This window comes from Hylobates moloch, unplaced genomic scaffold (assembly GCF_009828535.3).
Source record: "Hylobates moloch isolate HMO894 unplaced genomic scaffold, HMol_V3 SCAFFOLD_10, whole genome shotgun sequence".
Taxonomy (NCBI): Eukaryota; Metazoa; Chordata; class Mammalia; order Primates; family Hylobatidae; genus Hylobates; species Hylobates moloch.
Window position 1 is genome coordinate 62,250,884 of NW_026652285.1, and position 21,597 is coordinate 62,272,480.

At 53.4% G+C, this 21,597-nt stretch overlaps 1 protein-coding gene and 1 pseudogene across 5 annotated transcripts in view; one reads left to right on the top strand and one right to left on the bottom strand.

Moving 5' to 3' along the window:
* The window catches only part of SEMA4D (semaphorin 4D), a 93,346-nt gene that overhangs the window by 69,936 nt on the left and 1,813 nt on the right, over positions 1 to 21,597 (bottom strand). The gene's annotated exons all lie outside the window — the stretch shown is intronic.
* LOC116475227 (proliferation-associated protein 2G4-like) lies at positions 16,633 to 17,972 on the top strand (annotated as a pseudogene).

The following is a 21,597-nucleotide window of genomic DNA, read 5'->3' on the forward strand; positions in this document are numbered from 1 at the left end:
CACTCTGGATATGTACACAAAGAAGTCTCAAAGAGACGTGTACACTCGTGTTCGCGACAGCACTATTCACAAGGGCCAGAAATCTCTTCTGCAGCCAGTCATGTCCTCAAAGTGACCCCACCTTTGTAAGGACAACCTGAACGGACCTCTGTTACCATAGTGCGAACACAGGAGCGTCGTCTGGTGTGCACAATGGTTGGGAACATGGCAGAGCTGGCTCTAGGACTTGCCAAGTGCTGCTGGTGCATCCTGGGCACAGGGCGAAAGCCAGCTCTTCACAGGGACTTCTCACCTCACTGTCTACAGCAGGCTGGAGCACAGATGTGTGCATGCCCCTGCTATAGGGGCATGGATGTAGCAGTGACCCCCTGAGGCTGCCACAAGTCCCCATGAGTGCAACTGCAGAGACAGCAGCTGGCAGCAGATGGGCTGAGGGTGGGGCCACCAGGGGACTTGCCCACTTCCAGGGGGACGAGGCGGCCAGTGGGCCACTGCAGCATGGTCAGCACTGACAGAGTCCTTGATAGTGGGGAGGGGTCTCCAATCAGCAGAGAGGGGCTCCCATGACCTCTGTCCAACCAGCAGCCACTGCAGACTGTAAACACAGCTGGTGCCACATGCTATGGCCTTCTGAGCCCACGGTGTGTGTCCTGGATAGGGACTGTGCACAGGCACAGTAGGTCAGATGCATCCAACTCTTGGCATTTTGCTTAACTCCCTCTGGGAGGGGCCTCCTGCCCCTGCATGTGGCCAAGCACAGGCTTCTGATAGAAGCAATCAGGGTCTGCCCAAGTACAAGGTGGACACCACCCAGGGCAGAAGCCCAGAGGGTCACAGCGTCCGGGGGCAACAGGGAGACACAAAGCCCTCTGCTGTCCCACTACACACAAGAGCATGGCCCTAGGTGCAGATTGTCCCAGGGCTGAGACAGTATCTCTCAAAGCCTCTGGATGCTGGTACCAGCGTACCCCAGCAGCTCCACACTAAGTGTGGGTCACACTGGGCACCTCCAGACAGAGTGCCACCACTCCCCTCTGGACTGGGTGACATGGATGCTATGATGAGCTGCAGAAGCCCCCATGCAGACGTGGGCAGGAATCTGTGCATGACTCACACACAGAACTTGGCATGCACGGACTGCCCCTCTCTGGGGACAGATGCCGTGACACATGGAGCACACCAGGAATGCCGAGTGACATGGACCACGCATACCACATTGTCTCCAGCTGTTCATGTTTTAAGACCAGCCAGACCTCGGCCCTGGAGCAGCAGTAACGTGCAACAAGGTCTACCCAGTCACCCGCCACCAGCCAGGTGGGGCCCATCCACCTGTCTCCACGATGCATGCTGCCCCCATCCAGCACGCGGGTAGGTAGAGGAGGGAGGGGTCTTAGTCTAGGAGCCAGCCAGGCCCCTAGAAACCTCTAGAAGGGAAGACGTCAGCACAATGGCGTTGGGCGCCTTCTCAATCTCCACTGAGACCTTTTGTCAAAACGGTATGCAGGCCCCCAAATCTATTGCTTCTTTGGGTTTTCACTTTCTCTCATGAAGCTTCATGCATGTAAAAATCTTAGTCTGTCTTTTCTCCTGTTAACGTCTTTCGTCAGTTTAATTTGCAGGCCCTAGAAATAGCACCTAAGAGAGTACAGTGAAAGTTTTTCTTCCCTCCACCACCAGCATAGCACCTTCTCTCCTCTCTGCCCTCCTGCCTCTCTCTCATAAGAAATTTTGTGATTACATTTAGGGATCACCCTGGAAAATCCAGGAGAATTTCCCTATCTCAAGGTTCTTAAGTGAATCCTATCTGCAAAATCTCTTTACCACGTAAGGAAATGTTCACAGGTTCCAGGGATGAGGGATGCCCCAAGGTACTGCAGCATCATTCATCCTCCTGCAGACCCCTGGCATGTGCAGCCATGAACCTTTGAGTGAAGTCTCCAGGGCCCTGTCAGGGAATGTAAAGGGGAGGCAGGGCAGCTGGGCCAGGCCCTGTCTAAAGGGGCCACTGCACCTCCCAGCCTTCTGCAACATGGCCTAGTGTGGGCAATAGTTCTTGATTTTTTTCTCCTGAAAGAAAAAAACCTGAATTTTTAGGTGAAGCCTTCAAATGCTGCAAGGTAATTAATCCATATATTTTTAATACTGGGAAGTCCCAACCAAACACATCTGAGGGCTGAGTTGCTGGTCTAAGAGCTCAGTCTACCTGGGCATGGGGGAAGGGGCCAGCCAAGGCAGTGAGTACACAGGGGCTGCACATCCCCCAGGGCATGTGGAGGACAGAAATCCCCACTAAGAGAGTCATGATAAAGGTAGTCATAAGGTAATATTAATTTTAAGAATGCTGGTTGAGTAAACATGCAAATGACCATTAACAGGACCTGGAAAATAACCAGAAAAGCAGTACATTCCATGGGAATCTTGACTTGATGAGTCATTCAGATGCAAATTTTACCCCAATTCTGGAAGGATTACAAGCATCCCCATTCACAGCCCCCATTCCTATGTAAATTCTAGTCCGAGGACTGGCCCTCCAGTTCCCAGCCTTCTGGCTGCTTTGCCCTGTTTCTTTCCTTGAGGCTCCTAAGCAAGAGCTGTGGAGTTTCTGGTTTATTTCTGGCCCCTCCTCCTTTCCCCAACTCGCAGAGATGGCAGACTCCCAGGGCTCTCTGACTTTCACACACCTGGACCACACTAGACACAGTGCCGGGCATGTACTTTGATTTACAGAACCCAGGGACAACAAGGCCACCCAGGTCTCTGTGTCAGCAAAGATCCTGAACAGCAGCCACACCCACGGCTTTATGCAGAGCAAGTCCTACAGGCTCCACCTACGCCCCACCCGGCTCTGCCCAGCCTGCTGCCCGTTCCTGGACAACCAGGTCTGGGTGCACCCCTCCCCTCCCAGGGCCACGCCTACAGGTTGCATGTCTGGCCTTTCCTTACAGAGGCTGTGCAAAACAGAGAAACTTAGAGACAAATGAAATTTAAATAAAGGAAGGGCATGAACACTGCCCAGTGTCCATATCTGCTGTGCCGCATCCCAATGCATGCTGAATCGGCTGCCCAGTAAGAGAAAGCAGGGATAGCCCCAGGCCAAGGAAGCGCCCCCACCGCCCCCCGCGCCCAAATCACAGCCTCAGCCCTGGCTGCTCTCTGGCCAGCTACAGAATGACAGACATCTCAGACAACATCCTGCACTTCTGTTGTCTTCAAAGCACAGAAGTGCAAAGCTCTGGGGTGAAGCCTGTAAGGTCCAATCAGGTGTGTTTTTCCTCTGGTTGTCCAGAAGGGCAGCTGGTCACTTGGTCCCCTCACATTAGAAGGAAGGCCACTTACTTAGCTCATTCTCACTCAACCCCAGTGAGGGGTGAGAAATGGGAACACAAGACCATTTACCAAATGACAAAGAAAACCCAAGCCCCTGCCCCTGCCCAGCTGGCCTCACCTTTCCGGGGGCCATGCTCCTGACCCCACGCTGGTCAGTGTGTCCCCAGCCGCCAGGGAGGATGGATACTCAGGACACCATCTGGCCCCGCCGCCCCATCCTCACGCAGGGCCTCTGCTCGCCTGGGACGTCTGTCCTGACTGCAGGGGTTTCAAGGGCTCTGTTATTAGTCGGGGCTCAGGCCAGGACTGCTCCAGCCACAACAAGGCACCCTTCAGCGCAGGGACAAGGTCCCATGGTGAGCCTTCTCCGCAGGTTGTGGAACAAGCCTGTCCCATTCTCTTCCTTTTAAACAGCGGGGCTGTTCAGCGATGTGGGCCCGATTGTTTTCCTGTGTGGGCTAATTCAGGGGCTCATGGGGCAGGGCCCAGTCCCAGGGCAGAGGAAGGAGGAGAAAGGCTGCCTTAGAGGAGGGTGTAGGGGGTTGTGGCCCAGCACCCAAGCCATGCAACCAGTGTCCACCCATGGAGCGGCAGGGCGCCTGGCAAGGGCAAGCTCCTGGGTGCCTGAGGACCCTGCAGGCCTGGCCACTACAGCAGTCATCTGGGGGCTCCATGGCAGGATGGGTGAGCTGCCTAGGACCACGGGACAATGGGGCTAGAGGTGAAGGCCCAAGGAAGCAGATGTAGCCCTGGGCAAGTCACTCCGGCCCTCTGAGCTCTCATGTCCAGCCTCGGACTCAGGAATCACGAAGGCAGCTCAGTCAAGAGGTAGCAATGAGGGCAAACTTGGGATGTGAGCATGCACAGAGCTGCTGGACAGTGTTGCAGCGAGATGGCCTGCTCCCAGCTGGGCAGACGACCCTAAACTGGTAAGCACATGGCCTCTTCTGTTAGGGGCTGCAGGGCCCTGGCTGCTCTGCGGGCCATCATGCCCACCCCTATGAGTGGCCTGATACTAGTGGGCATTGCACAGTGCAGTGAAGAGTGGCTCGTGCAGCTCTGGCAGTTTTTATTTTTCTGCAGGCCAGGTTTTCCTCCCACAGCGGCAGGTACCTGCCCTCAGCCTGTAAGGAAGCGCAATGCAGTGAGTATTGCCCAATCTTGGTCGCCCACACTTAGTCTTGAATAAGCAAACAACCACAAGACAAGCAGCAGGGCAGGTGTGAGGCTCCCCCTGAGTCTCTGACACTGCATGTGTGGCCTCCAGATCCCAGCCTCTGCACCCACTCCTACCCAGCACCAACCCTAGCAGGCAGCAGTGACAGGCACTCCCACTGCTGCAGTGCGCCCTAAGAGGGGAAGGTGCAGGCCTGGCGCATGGCTAGGATAAGTGACACAGGCACCTGCCCATGTGTGCCAGCAGCAAGGGGCACAGGTTCCCGGTGCTGCCTCTGGTCAAGGGGTCCCAGGGAGGGAGGTCTGGCTGATGTGTCCAGGTGCTAAAGGAAGGTAGCAACGTGACTTGAGCAGGCACAGGTGACAGCCACACAAATTAGGTCTCTGAGCCTCGAAGATGAACAAGACAGGGACACTGTATGAAAGATGTGGTGCTCTGCCCTGGCCCGCAGCTCGGGACACAGCCAGGACAGGAACATGCTTGAACCCAGATGCCAAGTCTAAAATTCCTTAAATTGAGCAACTCAGTCCCAAGGATGAGCCATCCAACCTGCTAACACGCACAGTGCCATCCGGCACCAGGCTCCGCGCCCTTCTCGCTGGGAGATTTCTAATAACCTATAGGAGCAGGGATAGAGGGGCAGGGCCATCTCAGCAAGATGCAGAGAGGAACCAGAGGACACTTTACCCAGTAGGGCACCCAGATGCTGTGGAGGAAGCAGCCTCCCCGGGAGCTGAGTGTGGAAGAGGGAAGAGGGAAGCAACAAAGGCACACTGTAGAGAATACTCAGGCCAAGCGCCCTCCTTCTCTCCTGGGAGCCTTTTGTGACCATGAACGCAAGTTTTAAGTTTGGAGATGAGAAACTGGAGACCAAGGAAGGGTGAAGAATGAAGGGCTGGGGGCCTCAGCTGGTGCTGGACTTGTGCTCATGTGGACGCCACACTCAGGCTGGCCTGGAGAGAGCTTTCAGGGTGGAGCACCTCCCACAGCAGCTCGTGATGACTGCATCACAGAATGGAACAAGAAGGTGAGCAAGACGACATTCACTGCGGGGGCCTGGTGACTGCAACTCCTGTTCACGACAGAGCTGGGGTCATGCAATTAGATAAAATATTAATCCAGTACATCACGGGCTGAAAGCTATGTCAGTCAAACCCACATTATGAAGTACTTTATTCTGTCGTTCCTGAGACAAACAACATTTCTAGTGTTAGGGATATTTGAGGCAATAAATCGAAGTATTCTTTATATTCTTTGACTAGAATCAAATACAATGTATGGTTTTTCTTTTCTTTTTTTTGGAGACGGAGTCTTGCTCTGTCGCCCAGGCTGGAATGCAGTGGCGCAATCTCGGCTCACTGCAAGCTCTGCCTCCCGGGTTCAGGCCATTCTCCTGCCTCAGTCTCCCAAGTAGCTGGGACTACAGGCGCCCACTACCACGCCCGGCTAATTTTTTGTATTTTTAGTAGAGACGGGGTTTCCACCGTGTTAGCCAGGATAGTCTCAATCTCCTGACCTCGTGATCCACCCGCCTCGGCCTCCCAAAGTGCTGGTATTATAGGTGTGAGCCACTGCGCCCGGCCTTCTTTTTTTTGTAAGACAGAGTCTCGGTCTGTCGCCCAGGCTGGAATGCAATGGCTTGATCTCCGCTCACTGCAACCTCTGCCTCCCGGATTCCAGCGATCCTCCTGCCTCCGCCTCCTGAGTAGCTGGGATTACAAGCACCCACCACTACGCCCGGCTAATTTTTGTATTTTTATTAGAGACACGGTTTCACCATGTTGGCCAGGCTGGTCTCAAACTCCTAACCTCGTGATCCACCCACCTCGGCTTCCCAAAGTGCTGGGATTACAGGCATGAGCCACCGCACCCGGCACAATGTATGTATTTTAAGAACTTCTATAAACTCTACAGTATGTTTCACAATTTTCGGACATGTTTATAGATTCAGAATATATGAGTTACCTGGCTTAATGAATAGGGTTTCTTAGAATCCTCTAAGATCTAGTGGCTGAGTGGAGACCACTCTGGCCTGTAAACTGTCCAGGAAAGTAATGAGCCCTGAAGGTAATTGTCTTAAAGCAATGGTAATATTAAGAGAAACACTCGAATTGGAAAGAAGCATTTCTTCTGTGATTAAAGATTTCACAAAAAATTAAGGTTTTCAATCATGCAAAGAAGCTAATGGTTTCAAACACCTGCATTCACCACCCACACAAACAATGTGGTGCAGCATTTATTCCATTTCCATCTAAAAGGTGTTAGCTCAGCCAGCGGCTGACTGGTCTAAAGATCATCGCAGCTGGCCAGACCCCAGAGTGCACTGACAGGTCAATCTGATTTACAAAAAAAGCAAGAGCAAGTGTCTATTTTTAAAAGCTTATTTACAGGTCATTTTCTCTTTACAAAAAAAGTCAGTGATGCCCCTACTGCACAAGTTTTAGCTGAATGGAAATCGGCCGACCCACCATCAAGCTCACCACATCTTAGTGTCAATTTAAGCATTCACTCACTTTAGCCCACGAATATGCCATATAGTCATCCTACATTGGCACGCTGCCCCTCAATCACCCTCACCACAGCCGAAAAATGGACACACCTGCTGGGTCAGGAGCAGTGTCCAGGACACAAGGAGACCTGCCTGCTCTTAGTCCCACCAAGAGCAGTCCACAGAGAATGGAGCCACGATAAGTGGCCTGCTGTCCTCCCTGTGAGCCTGACTCTCACCCTGGGAGCCACCCGGGCTGCGGCATCTCCATCCACACCCACCCAGGACAAGCCCTGGAGTGGTGCTGGCTCCTCTGCCCCGCAGACCCAGTTGAGGCTCCCTCCCCACCTCTGCCAGGAAGCAGTGACCACACCGCCTTCCCTCTCATTTCTCTCCAGCCCTTGCGCCTTCTCCCACTCACACTTTCACCCACCCCCATGGTATAGCTGCATGAGTATCTCGAAACTCCAAATCTGATCTTGACATGCCTCTGCCAAAAAGCCTTCAACAGCTCTCTGCTGCTTTTTGCTTAAAATCCCAACCCTTTACCCCCACAATGCTGTCTGATCCACCTCCCACCCACACCCATCACCCTGGCCCCTGAGCCCTACCCTCCGCTTGCCCTCCACACTCAGCCCCCAGAGAGGCTGCGCCCTCCACAGCAGCAGGGCCCTTCTGGGTAAAGTGTCCCCTGGTCTCCTGGAAAAAAGGGAGGCCACTTCCTCCTCTGAGCTCCCTGGCACCTCGTGCAAGACTTATTCATGTTCCTCTGCAAATATTTCCTAACTACCTGCTACGTGCCAGGCACTGTGCTAAGTGCGAGCAGAGCAAAGTGGGGCTGGCTCCACCCTATGGAACCCATCCAGTGGGCAAGACATCAATGTCCCACGGCGTGTGCTTGCATGTGTATGATGACACACTGTGACAAGTCCCGAGTAGGAACACACAGGGTGTTAAGAGAACTACAGGAGACAGGCTGGCCTGTTGAGGAAGCTGAGTTGGACCTGAAGGGTGAGGTGTCAGAAATGCACAAGTACACTTTAACTGGACTACTGCAGCAAATTTCCACCCAAGAGGGCAAAGCAGCATGCAACTTGACTGATGAGAGCTCCTGAAAGTCCTTTGACCTGCTCACCCAGGGAGTCCTTCTAAGAACAAGAAGCCACTCCCCTGGGCAAGCCGCTCCCTCAGCAAACCACCATCAGGCTGGCTTCACGCCCTCTGCTGCGTCCACTCATCTTAAAGTCTTATTACACATTGTAAACATGTCCCAATCCAAATCAGACCAGCCACCCACATTGAAAGATCTGCCTTAAACCAAACTCCCAGACTTTACAAATACCAACCCTTGGCCTCCGCTTCCACACACGCACAGGACTCGGCCAGGCGGCACTGTTCCTCCCAGCAGCGGGCAATTTCCACGGCTTCACGTGGTGGACGGGCCATCAGGGAGGATTCTTCAGGAATTTGGCACCAACAACATTAGCTTCCCAGGGAGACAAAACAGCAGGCAAGACAAAGCCCAGTGTGTCTGGGATCAGAGGGAAAGGGAATGTGGCCAAGGTGATGATGGCAGAGGCAACCCTGAGCTCTGGCTGGAGATGTCTGTACCGGCCAGACCCCCGTTCCCACATGATGGGCCACCCCCACATCACTGTGTCAGGATCAGAATGCCCCAGACCACGGGAAGGAAGCGAGGGCAGCCTGGAGGCAGCAGGTAGGGAGGGGACCAATTCCCCACCACCCCATGGCTCCTCCTCAGGGCTCCTGGGACCTGCCTGGAGGCTGTGGCTGCTTTGTTCCTGAGTGTCCTCAGTACCCTCTTTGGCATTTCAGCCCCTAATATCTGTCTAACCACTCTGCGTCCAGCTTTCCTGCCTGGGCCCTAACCCCTCTCCCACACTCCCATCCCACCCCACACTGTTAAACTTCAGCTTCTGATCTAAGTGAAAGGGAAGCCCAGCAACTCCAGGCCCCACCGTGTGGACAGAGGGCTAGAGGCTGGCAAGAGGGGTTCACGGCCATGTCCACCTTTGACAGTCCCTCACCAGGCACCCAACCCATGGCTGTGTTGAAACATTTCTCTTCCTAATCAGACTGTAAAGCTGTTATTTAACGTGCCTGAAATCTTGCACAGTTTGTGGATGTGTAGACCAGCAATGGCCAGGCTGGTGAGCTCAGCATGTTCCTGATCACCCCTCCCCATCATCAGCACTCGGTGAGCTGGGGCTGTTTCCTTCCCTTTTCCCCTGGCCCAGGCCACATCTTCGGGCCAGAGACATGGTTTGCTGCGCCGTATGGCCCGGGTCAAGGTCACTGGCCAAAGCACTAGGAGGGGCTCAGTGGGTCGGCCCTGGGAACCACAGCGGACCCAAGGGTGGTAGGGGCTGCTGGAGCCCCCCACTCCAGCCCCACTGGCCCGCCTGTCAGAAGAGGAGGGAGCTACCTGCTCTTTCCAAGCTTGCCAGGCTCCAAGAGTCCTCTGTTAAACATGGTGGCTTTGCAGGAAGAATACGGACCTCATTAGTTAAAATGTAGTAGAATAGAAAAAATTATAAGAAAACCATGCAGCAGCACCATCTCAAAAGAGCGAGATGGTCAGCAGCAAGGAGGGGAGGAGGGGTGGGCGCCATCTGAAACCATACATAAAAATAAACCATCTGCCTGGCCAGGGTCCTCTTCCTCTACTTGCTAGAAACACAGAGTTCAAGGTAAAAATGGAAAAGACAATGAGTTTCACTTCCACAGGCCCCAACAGCTGGCAAAGAATCAGACCTACTCACCCTGAGCTGTCAGGACACATGCATGGGGAGGGGAGGGTTCCTGGGGTTCATAACTGCATCTGTCCCAGAGAAGGATCAGCACCAGACAGTGTCTGGTATGGCTGCAGCCCTCTCCATCCTTCTCACCATTTCCCAGCGAGGAAACACCAGACCCGGGCAGATGTGAGTCAATGCTGGGGACCCTGGTTCACGCATGTGCCAGTGTCATCTGCAAACCTGGGCCCTGGGCCTGGGCTGGGACAAGCCTGTCATCACACAGCCTGTAAGACTTTCAGGGCCTTCACTGGGGCTAGAGCAACCTCGGATGCCCACCGGGACCGTGCTCAGCAGGAGGGCCCCCTGCACCCCTACAGCATGCCTGCACAGCCTCTGCCTGACCTGGGACTGAAGCTGCCCAGGAGGAAGGTGGCTCTTCTCCCCAGGAGGTGACTCACAGTCCAGAGCCCAGCCCCATCAGGTCCCCTAGGGACTTCTCCACAGCTTCAAGAGTGAGACTTCCCTGTCAGTGGCATGATTATGGCCACCCACACTACCCCCCTGGATGGAGGCCAGGTCTCAAGGTGCTCTGGAGAATAACAGATGCCAGTGCTCAACTGGACACACACTCCAGCCACAAGCCATGTGTGGGCTGAACCAGGAGCTTAAACAGGGCCACCGGGATGCCTATGGGCCCAGTCTCCAGCCACCTTCCCACGAGACCTGGCTGCCCTGTCCACCTTCTCACTGACCTCGAAGCGGGTGTACCACGGTCCTGTTGTCCCTGCACAGTGGAGCCTTCAGCTGTCTGACAGAAAATGAGCTCTCCCAGTAAAGCGCAGCGTGGACTCCACCCGCCCATAATAGCCACCCGGGAAGCAGGTCCGGCCAGCAGCCGCCGCCAGAGGAGGATCTGCCTGGGGTAGGCGGGTGGCAGACGGCCCTGGCCCTGCAGCGCCTCAGCCGCACCCCACCCCACGCCTGCCTCCAAGCTGGTGGCCAGGACCTGGCTGCCTCCTGTCCTGGCTGTGAGTCCTCTATGGGCTGGCACCTGAAACTCTCTACCCTCCCTCCACAGCATGGGTGGGGCTGGGGTCACCAGTGGGTAACTGCAGGCCCTGACCTCCTGCGCTCCCTGCATGGGTGTGGCCTGCCCTGCTAGAGCAGTGCCACAGAAGATGGAGCACAGAGAGCGTTTGGAGGCCGTGAGGTGCCAGCTGCCAGAGGTGCCTGGGCATGGGCATCCTCAGGGGCCCAGGGTCAGGCAGCCCTGAGCCAGGCACAGGCACCTAAGCTGCAGTGACACGATCACCCCACTGCATGCCCATGCATCCTCCCACCACGGGCAGAGTCAGGGCACTCATGCCCAAAGGAAATCCAAGCAGTGGGTGGGTCCCTGACATGAAGGGTTCTCTTTTCACTGCTCACCCCATAATAAACCTGCTTTACATTTATTGTCCTGGACACCTTGCCTTTTAGAAATTATACCTACCTACCATAGACATAATTCTGCGTCCACCTGGTGGTCTGTTTTCCTGCTTCACCTTGGCCTCCCTCCCCACCTCCACGGCCTCCTCCCTGGCTGCCCTTCTAGCACAGCTACAGTGTACCCGCCCTTATCATGCTCTGCCCAGGAATCATAAGGAGAAACACAGGCAAACACATACAGGCACACACAGGAGCACTCCTGCCATCACGGCTCACAAAGCACGTTGTCACAAACGGAGCACACGAGGGGACTCCTCTCAGCTATCAGCACTTGCTCTGCAGCAGCCATGGAGCACACGAGGGGACTCCTCTCAGCTATCAGTGCTTGCTCTGCAGCAGCCGCTACTGATGGGATGTGGGCACGTGAAGAGACAAGCAGGCCAGCAAGTGGGATGGAGGATCCCCAGATGGAACCCAGTTTACATGAGACCCTAACAGACCACAGAGCTGTCGTTCAATTCATTGGTCAAAGGACGGATTATTGACTAATTAGTGCTGGCACACTGGAAGGAAACAAAATTGCCCTCCCCCACCCCAAGCATATTATTTCATGTTAAAAGCATTCTAGACACGTTCAAGAGTTTAATTCAAACACACAAAACAAGAAAACTCCTGCCAGAAAATCCTCAGACAACCCATGTAATCTTCTTAACAAATGCTGGTACCCACGAGCCCTAAGGGAAAAGAGAGACATATTCGACCATAAAATGAGTTAATCTGGACAGCAAATGATACATTAATAAAAGAAACTGGCAAAGAAGGAATTAGGAATAAATGTTTTCCAAGCAGAAAAAAGAAGATCATATCTATAACAAATCCAGGGCTCCTACAGATTGGCAAAAGAGGCCTGAACGTCCCGATAGAACAGGGTCACAACACACAACAGGCGATTCACAGAAGATCCAAACGGCCACAGAACATCCAACAAGGACACTCACCAGGATCTGGGGGGACACCATCAAGGCCACAAAGCTGTCACTCTGCCCCTGAAGACTGACAAGTCAGTCTATAGTGTTTCATGCCACCACCGAAAGAAGGTGCTGGAACAGGGAGCTCCCTGTGCTCACAGGGAAAGGATGAACTGTTGGATCTTTTCAGAAACGGATCTTGCAAGATCTATTACAAGGAAGAGATACACGCTCTTTGGACCGTGAGTGCTGCTCCCTGAAACCTATGCAGTGAATGACAGCTCCAGAGCATGGCCAGGATATTCACGGAAGCACTGTTCACACTGCCTGTATGGTTTTCAGGCGGCAGCTCTCACCAGTGACCATAAACTGGGTGGCTTACAACAACAGAAGTGTATTCCCTCACAGTTCTGCAGGCCAGAATTCTGAGATCAGTTTCACTGACCAAAATCAGGGTGTCAGCAGGGCCATGCTTGCTCTGGAGGCCCCAGGGGAGACTCCCTTCCTGGCCTCTTCCAGTTTCTGGTGGCAGCAGCGTTCCTTGCTTTGTGGTTCCTTGGTTAGTCAGGGTTCTCCAGAGAAGCAGAACCAACAGGATGTGCACAGGGAGAGAGAGAGAGATTTATTATGTGCTCGGCTCACGTGATCATGGATCTGTCATCCGCAAGCTGGAGACCCTGTGAAGCTTCCGTTCACAGGCAGTCAGGGAGCTGAAGTCCCCTCTGACTTGGGAAGCCGGGTCTTTTTGTTCTATTAAGGCCTTCGACAGATTGGGTGAGGCTGACTCACTCTGGGGAGGGCCACCTCCTACCCCACCTTCTACTTCGCATGCTGTACCCAGGCCTCAGGCGTGTTCCCTACCCATGCTCCCAGCTTCTGTGTCCACCTTAGAGGTCTCTGCAGGCTCAGCTGGGGGTGCCATGCAGGACAAGCACTGCACCCCCAGCAGGAGATGAGACGAGACCCTCATGTCCCGGACCCCCTCCCTTCCAGCCCTGCCATGTGTTCTATCCCTGCGGGTCTGTCCATCCTACTTCCCGGGCAACAGCTATCCTTAGTCTACCGATTCTCATGTCAACCTCACCCAGGAACACCCACACAGACACCCAGAATAGCACCTGACCACTTATCTGGGCACCCCAAGGCCCAGCCCAATTGGCAGATAAAATCCACCCCACACCCACCACTACTCCAGCCTCTGTGCCCTCTGTGCCCAAGCTCCTTCTGCTGCCTCTGAGAAGAACACTTGTGAGTGCATTTGGGGCCCACCAGATAGTCCAGAATCATCTTCCCACCTCAAGATCCTCAACTTAGTCCCAGCTGCAGACTCTAACTCTATATAAAGTCACCCTCTCAGGCTCCAAGGGTTAGAACCTGGTATTTTCGGGGGCCATCATTTGGCCTACCACAAGGGGCAAAACCAAAGAACAAAAAAACCCTGAGACTGACTGAGTGGCTCTGAACAGGGCCTGCTCCAAGGCCATGACCCCACCCAGCCCAACACGGGCTAAAGAAAACAAGACACACCATCCTGTCTCCATGATGAGCACCACGGGGCCTCTCTCGGGCCACCAAGGAGGGCAGAGAGGGGAGGCTGCCTCCCAGGACTTCTCCAGGGCTTCGAGGCTCCCTGCACAAAGGAGCAGCCACTTCCCCTCGGCAGGGGTGTGGGCCATCCTGGACCCTGGCGGCCACACCTTCTAAAACAAGACAGCAGCAGGAGGAGACTGAGGCGTGAGAGGGGGGTTATGTGCCAGGCATGCTGGCGGGGAAGGAAAGCGCCTCCCCTCGGGACGCGCCTTCCACTCCCCACGCCACGCTGCACCCAGGCCTCAGGCGGGCTCCCTGCCCACACTGCATCCAGCTCAGAGGACTCGAAGTCTCAGCTGGCGTGCCCCTGTGGGATAGGTGCTGCCCCCAAAGACTACAGGAAATAAGAGGAGACCCTCAATTCCCCAGATGCCTTCCCTTCCGAACCCTGCCATGTGTCCTATCCTTGTGGGTCTGTCCATCTCACCTTCCAGGCCCAGACCATCTCTCCCACCGCAGCCCAGCAGCCAGTCCGAACCCCGACCCTCCCTCGCACACTGCCTGTCTGTCCTTCCAATCTCGACGGAGGCCCCCGAAGGCTGGTCTCTCCTTGTGACCCTTGCAGGCCAGCATGGCGCAGGAGCAGGTTCCGACATGTTTCTACCTGACAGCGAAGGAGCAAGGGCATTCAGAGGGGGCCTGCCCTGGGAGACCTCCATGCCCCAGCTCCAGTCAGGACTAACCCTCCGGCTAGTCCTCAGATGTTTCCTCAACTCCAGGCTTAGGTACCCCACAGCCTCCTCCCCACTAATAAGCACCTCAAGCTTCCCGTGTCCCCAAGCCACGCTCCTCACCTCCCCAAAGCTGAGACGCCTCCGAGACAGCCCAGGTGGAAGCCCACGTGGAACCTCCATCTTTTCAATGGCTCAGGCCAAAATCCAGGGCATTCTGTGCTCCCCGACCCCCACCATGACCCACCCCAGATCCAAGCTGGCAGCAAGTCCTCTGGGTCCACCTCCAAATAAGCACCGAAGGGAGCCACTCCTCATCGACACTGCTACATTGTGCCCGCACCAGCACCGCTCTCCCAGACCACCTCACGGCCTCCTAACCGGGTGCCCGGCACCCCCACCATGGCCCATTTTCCCCAGAAGCCAGGGGTCTTCCCCAACCCCCTCAAGCTCCCCAACCCACCACCTCCTCTCCTGCCCCTGCCCTTCCTGACTCTGCCTCGGCCTACTGCCCCCCACCCCCACTTCAGTGCTCCCTGGACACCCAAGACTCACTCCCATCTGTCTCGGGGCCTTTGCTCCTTTGTTCCCCCATGCATACGGTGCTCCTCCCCAGGCATAGGCATGGTACCAGCCTTGCCTCCATCAATCAGCCCAGCTCCCTTTATAGAACCCGTCTCATCTTCTCTGCTGTATTTATTTATTTGTATTTTTTTATGTATTTATTTGCATAGGGTCTTGCTCTGTCACCCAGGCTGGGGTGCAGTGGTGTGATCATAGCTCACTGCAGCCTTGAATTCCTGGGCTTAAGTCATGCTCCCACGTCAGCCTTCTGAGTAACTGGGACTACAGGTGCATTTCACCACGCCTGGCTGATTTTCTATATTTTTATAGAAATGAAGGTCTCACTATGTTGCCCAGGCTTGTCTCAAACTCCTGGCCTCAAGTGATCCTCCCATCTCTGCCTATCAAAGTGCTGGGATTACAAGAGTAAGCCATTGCCCCTGGCACCTTTTTCCACTTTATTTCTCCCCCTTGTAACTCCAATCACACCTGACCTATTGATCTCCTTTGGGGTCTGTCTGCCCCAATGGTAAATACTATTTCCTCTGCTGATGGCCCATTGCCCAGGCATATGGGACCCAGGGCAGGATCTCAGTGAACTGTGCATGACAGGCCATGGAGGACCCACCCTCTCCTGGGCGATGTGGGATAGAGACAGGGAGGCAAGGTATGCCTACCCAGACCAGCCGGACCACCCGAGCACCAGGAACAGGCTGCTGTGGGGGCCACAGCCCGCCTACACTCTGAGGAGCAGCGATCCACACCACGGCAGCAGAGAAGGCGTAAAACCGCGAGGCCTCTGCACATAGAGGAGAATGTGTCAGATGCACCCAGAAAGCTATTCAATGAAAGGGCTTGTTTCACGGGCTCCACTGGAGGGCATGACAGCATCACCCACATGTTCACTCTCTGCAAAGAAAAATGGGCCATTTTGAGGGATATAAATAGCCCGGCCAGATGTGGAAGTGCCTGAGGGGCTTTACCCAGGACTCCAGCGTGTGTCCTGTAGCTGCATAGATAGCAGCCCCTCAGTGGGACCCCAGGGGCTGCCAAAGCAAGTGAAGGTCAGGGCCTGAAAGGGTTACGTTGGGACCCTCCTCCCACAGGAAGGCAGGATGGGGCTCATCACAAACCATCACTGACCCGCAGGCTGAGCACACCCATTGATGCATTCAGGGTACAGCTGGGACACGAAAATCAGTGGCAAATACACTGTGTAAGTCTTACGCACAGAAAACAAGGGAGACACAAGCCCGAATAGCGCGGGGCCTTTTGGAGAGGGGTATGCTCACTGAAAGCACAGGCCCGGGAGCCTGGCAGACGTACAATCTCAGTGGTGAAACCTGGCTATTTGCTAAGGCCCAGCAGGCTATTTTGTAATTGTCTGCATATATGCAAAATAATAGCACTTAAAGCTGGCTAAAAACACTCTCAAAGCCTGATATGGTTGGTACAAGTCACTAGCTCCCAACTATAGGGGCAGGGCCTGAGCAGGAGAGGAAGTCAAATCCAAGGGCACCAAAGAGCAGTTTAGATCCTACACCTGCCAGGCGAGCCACAGGTATAATTTCAGATGTTCCTAGAAGTCACGCTAAAAGACTAAGTTCGCGGCTTTCGCTCATCCTCTCCTCGAGGATCAAGGCAGCTCTGACCACAGACTGTGGCTGGGAAGGGAGGCAGAGCGGCGGCTCCGGGGAAACGAGGCTGCAGTGGTGGTGGTAGGAAGATGTCAGGCAAAGACGAGCAGCAGGAGCAAACTATCGCCGAGGACCTGGTCGTGACCAAGTATAAGATGGGGCGCGACATTGCCAACGGGATACTTCAGTCCTTGGTGGACGCATCTAGCTCAGGTGTGTCAGTACTGAGCCTGTGTGAGAAAGGTGATGCCATGATTATGCAAGAAACAGGGAAAATCTTCAAGAAAGAAAAAGAGATGAAGAAAGGTATTGCTTTTCCCACCAGCATTTCGGTAAATAACTGTGTATGTCACTTCTCCCCTTTGAAGAGAGACCAGGATTACATTCTCAAGGAAGGTGACTTGGTAAAAATTGACCTTGGGGTCCATGTGGATGGCTTCATCACTAATGTAGCTCATACTTTTGTGGCTGACGTAGCTCAGGGGACCCAGGTAACAGGAAGGAAAGCAGATGTTATTAAGGCAGCTCACCTTTGTGCTGAAGCTGCCCTACGCCTGGTCACACCTGGAAATCAGAACACACAGGTGACAGAAGCCTGGGACAAAGTTGCCCACTCATTTAACTGCACGCCAATAGAAGGTATGCCTGTCACACCAGCTGAAGCAGCATGTCATCGATGGAGAAAAAACCATTACCCTGAATCCCACAGACCAGCAGAAGAAGGACCATGAAAAAGCTGAATTTGAGGTACATGAAGTATATGCTGTGGATGTTCTCGTCAGCTCAGGAGAGGGCAAGGCCAAGGATGCAGGAGAGAGAACCACTATTTACAAACGAGACCCCTCCAAACAGTATGGACTGAAAATGAAAACTTGGCGTGCCTTCCTCAGTGAGATGAAAAGGCGTTTTGATGCCATGCCGTTTACTTTAAGAGCATGAGAAGATGAGAAGAAGGCTCGGATGGGTGTGGTGGAGTGTGCCAAACATGAACTGCTGCAACCATTTAATGTTCTCTATGAGAAGGAGGGTGAATTTGTTGCCCCGTTTAAATTTACAGTTCTGCTCATGCCCAGTGGCCCCATGTGGATAACCAGTGGTCCCTTCCAGCCTGACCTCTATAAATCTGAGATGGAGGTCCAGGATGCAGAGGTAAAGACCCTCCTCCAGAGTTCTGCAAGTTGAAAAACCCAGAAAAAGAAAAAAAAAAGAAGGCCTCCAAGACTGCAGAGAATGCCACCAATGGGGAAACATTAGAAGAAAATGAAGCTGGGGACCAAGGTGGGTCCCATCTCCCCAGCTTGCTGCTCCTGCCTCATCCCCTTCCCACCACACCCCAGACTCTGTGAAGTGCAGTTCTTCTCCACCTAGGACTGCCAGCAGAGTGGGGATGTCCCTGCCCCCACCCCAGTTTTGCAACCCTTCCAACAACAACCAGCTCCATCTGACTCTGGTCTTGGGAGGCGAGGCTTCCCAACCACAGAAGACTTTAAATGAACAAAAGAAATTAAATAATAAAATCAGGAGTCAAAATTCATCGTCTTCAAGCCCCTCTTTCTAGCCTTTTCTTTTACTCTCTGCTTGGGTCAAGGCATGTAACCCTACAATAGAACAGAGCTAAATTAGCCACCACCGCTGAAACTCAGCCGAATTTTTTTATACCATTCTGATGTTAGCATTTTTCATCTGTTTGGGGCTTTTTCCTCTTTTTTCCATTCTCCTCAAGTATTTTATCTGGCTTCAAAATTAGGAGGATTATTTTTCAGATTGTTTTTTATTCCATGTGGCCGACTCCTCATCTGATTCAGGCTGTCAGTCAGGCCCCTCCCATTTTAGGAGCTGGAGCCTTCACTTATGAAGCGATTCCCATCTATGAAAAGGATCCTCATTTGTCGATCTTTTTTCTTCCATTTTCACAAAGCTATAAAGAAATAATCCATCTCAACCTCACCCTTTTCTCTGGAGTCAATGCAGTCTTCCCTCGCTCCATCTTACACAAGCCTGAGCTGGAAGCTCGACTGGTTTTGTTCCCTGTTTGAAATATTGTGATCTCCCTCCCTTGAAAGAAAAACCAAGAACCAGAGGAGTAGACTGACTGAAGATAAAACTCCTGGCTTTCTGAAGCTATGGACTTGGATTGGATTGCTGGGGCTTTGTAGAGAAAGGTGACAAATTTCAGTACCTCTGGCATGCTGTTCCAGGAAACTAGGGCTCCCACTAACTTATGAGGTTTTTAAACACATTGAAAATGACATGACATTAAAATAAATTTGGATTTGCTCATTAAAAAAATAGACTAAGTTTGCTTTAGTAATATATTTTATCTAACCCAATACACATCCAAAATACAATCCTTCTGCATGTCATGCACGCAGGTCATGAACAAGGTAGTGCATCTTGCCTTCTGTGTGCTAACTCTTTGTAACTGCTCGAGGCACCTCGGCTCTGATCAGCACACTTCTGGTGCTCCGTATCAGGTGTGGTGTCCAGCTAGGGTACTAAGCAGGGACCCTATGAGGCATAAGGAGGCAGTACCACCCACACAGCCCTATGAGGGAGGTGCTATGCATCTGAGTGTGTCGAGGATGTGAAAGCTTCTGGTTACTATAAATGAACCCTTGGCCGCCGGCCCCTCCTGTGTGCAAGAGGCAGCTGATGGTACTAGTACCCTTTATGTCCTGTCCTGGTTTTTTGTTTGTTTGTTTGTTTGTTTTTGAGATGGAGTCTCACTCTGTCACCCAGGCTGGAGTGCAGTGGCATAGTCTCAGCTCACTGCAAGCTCTGCCTCCCAGGTTCACGCCATTCTCCTGCCTCAGCCTACCGAGTAGCTGGGACTACAGGCGCCCACCACAACGCCCGGCTAATTTTTTGTATTTTTAGTAGAGACGAGGTTTCACTGTGTTAGCCAGGATGGTCTCAATCTCCTGACCTTGTGATCCACCAGCCTCAGCCTCCCAAAGTGCTAGAATTACAGGTGTGAGCCACCACACCCAGCCTTTTCACTCTGTCGCCCGGGCTGGAGTGCAATGGTGCGAACTCAGCTCACTGCAACCTCTGCCTCCTGGCTTCAAGCGATTCTCCTATCTCAGCCTCCGGAGTGGCTGGGATTACAGGCATGAGCCACCACGCCCGGTTAATTTTCGTATTTTGAGTAGAGACGGGGGTTTCGCCAATTTGGCCAGATTGGTCTTGAACTCCCGACCTCAGATGATCCACACACCTCGGCCTCCCAAAGTGCTGGGATTACAGGCGTGAGCCACCACACTGGGTGTCCCGTCCTGTTAAAGCAGCTTTGGGATGCACGGCTTGACCATGCTTCCTCTGAAGTGACCTGCTGCACTGTCTCTAGACTGCATGGCTTATCTCCAAAGCCAGGCTTCGGAGAGGAAAGCTCACATTGTTCATCATTAGTCAGAGTGATGCCACAGGACCCTGAGTGCCCATCAGGGATGGGATCTTGGGCGTTTTCCAGGTAACAGCCTCACAGGGCTGCAGCAGAGGACCTGGGACACCCTCCTGGGCCTCCTGAAACATGCAGAAGTAATTACCTCCCCTTTCAGTGTCATTTAATTAAATCTACAGTCTTCCTGCTCTCAGCTCTGTGAGACATGGAACTGTACCTGCTAAAAATAAAGCCCAGCTCCCATGAACAGGTCTCCATCCCAGTGCAGGTGAAGCAGCCCTGCCTCCAAGCAGTGGGGTACACTCAGACCCTAGGGAGGCTGGACAGCACCCACACAGTGCACTTTATGAAGACTACAGGGTTGTTTTAAATTAAGAAGGAAGAGCTTAAATGCAGGCGGTATCAAAACAACAACCAAACTCAAAGGAATTCACTTTCTGCACCCAACTCCCCATAAGCACATGCAAGTGTAAGAGTATGCGCCTAAGAAATCACACGCAAGACATAGCATTGTATCCTGTGGCTCTCTGGCTGCCCCAGACAGATGTCCAAGCCAACCTGTGCTCCCTCCTCTGAGGACGCAGAGCCCTTTGCTGCCTGTCTTATCCCACGCTTCTGGGGGAAGCTGCTGGAAGGCGATGGCCCCCAGGCCGTGTTCCCAGCCATGTCTAACAGGCCTGTAGTAGAGACCCCAGCACCCCAGACCAACCTAAGCCAGGCCTCCCGGAACCATCTGGTCCTGGCCCTCGGTGGGTGGACACACAGCCCTGACAGTCAGGTTCCTGTGGAGATTGTCCTGTCTCCAGGACCCAGCATCACAGGGCCTGGCCCACAGTGACACCGGGAACCACAATGCCTGCTTTGTCACCCAAAGGCTGGCAAAGCTGCTTATATGGGCCACTTCATGCTGGGAAAAGTCCCTTAAAAGTTATTTTTGCTTCTACTTCAACCCAAGTTCTACAATATATGTCTTTTGTTTTGTTTTGTTTTGTTTTGTTTTTTTTCTGAGACAGAGTCTTGCTCTGTTGCCCAGGCTGGAGTGCAATGGTGTGATCTCAGCTCACTGCAAGCTCCGCCTCCCGGGTTCATGCCATTCTCCTGCCTCAGCCTCCTGAGTAGCTGGGACTACAGGCGCCCGCCACCACGCCCGGCTAATTTTTTGTATTTTTAGTAGAGACGGGGTTTCACCATGTTAGCCAGGATGGTCTCGATAGAATATATGACTTAGGCAGGGCGCGGTGGCTCATGCCTGTAATCCTAGCACTTTGGGAGGCTGAGGCAGGTGGATCACGAGGTCAGGAGATTAAGACCATCCCAGCTAACGCAGTGAAACCCTGTCTCTACTAAAAATACAAAACATTAGCCAGGCGTGTTGGCGGGCGCCTGTAGTCCCAGCTACTCGGGAGGCTGAGGCAGGAGAACGGCATGAACCTGGGAGGCAGAGCTTGCAGTGAGCCGAGATCGCACCACTGCACCCCAGCCTGGGCGACAGAGCAAGACTCCATCTCACAAAAAAAAAAAGAATATATGACTTAATCTTCAGTATGTCCTTTGCAAATGGTCTTGTGTATGCAGACTATCTATGATG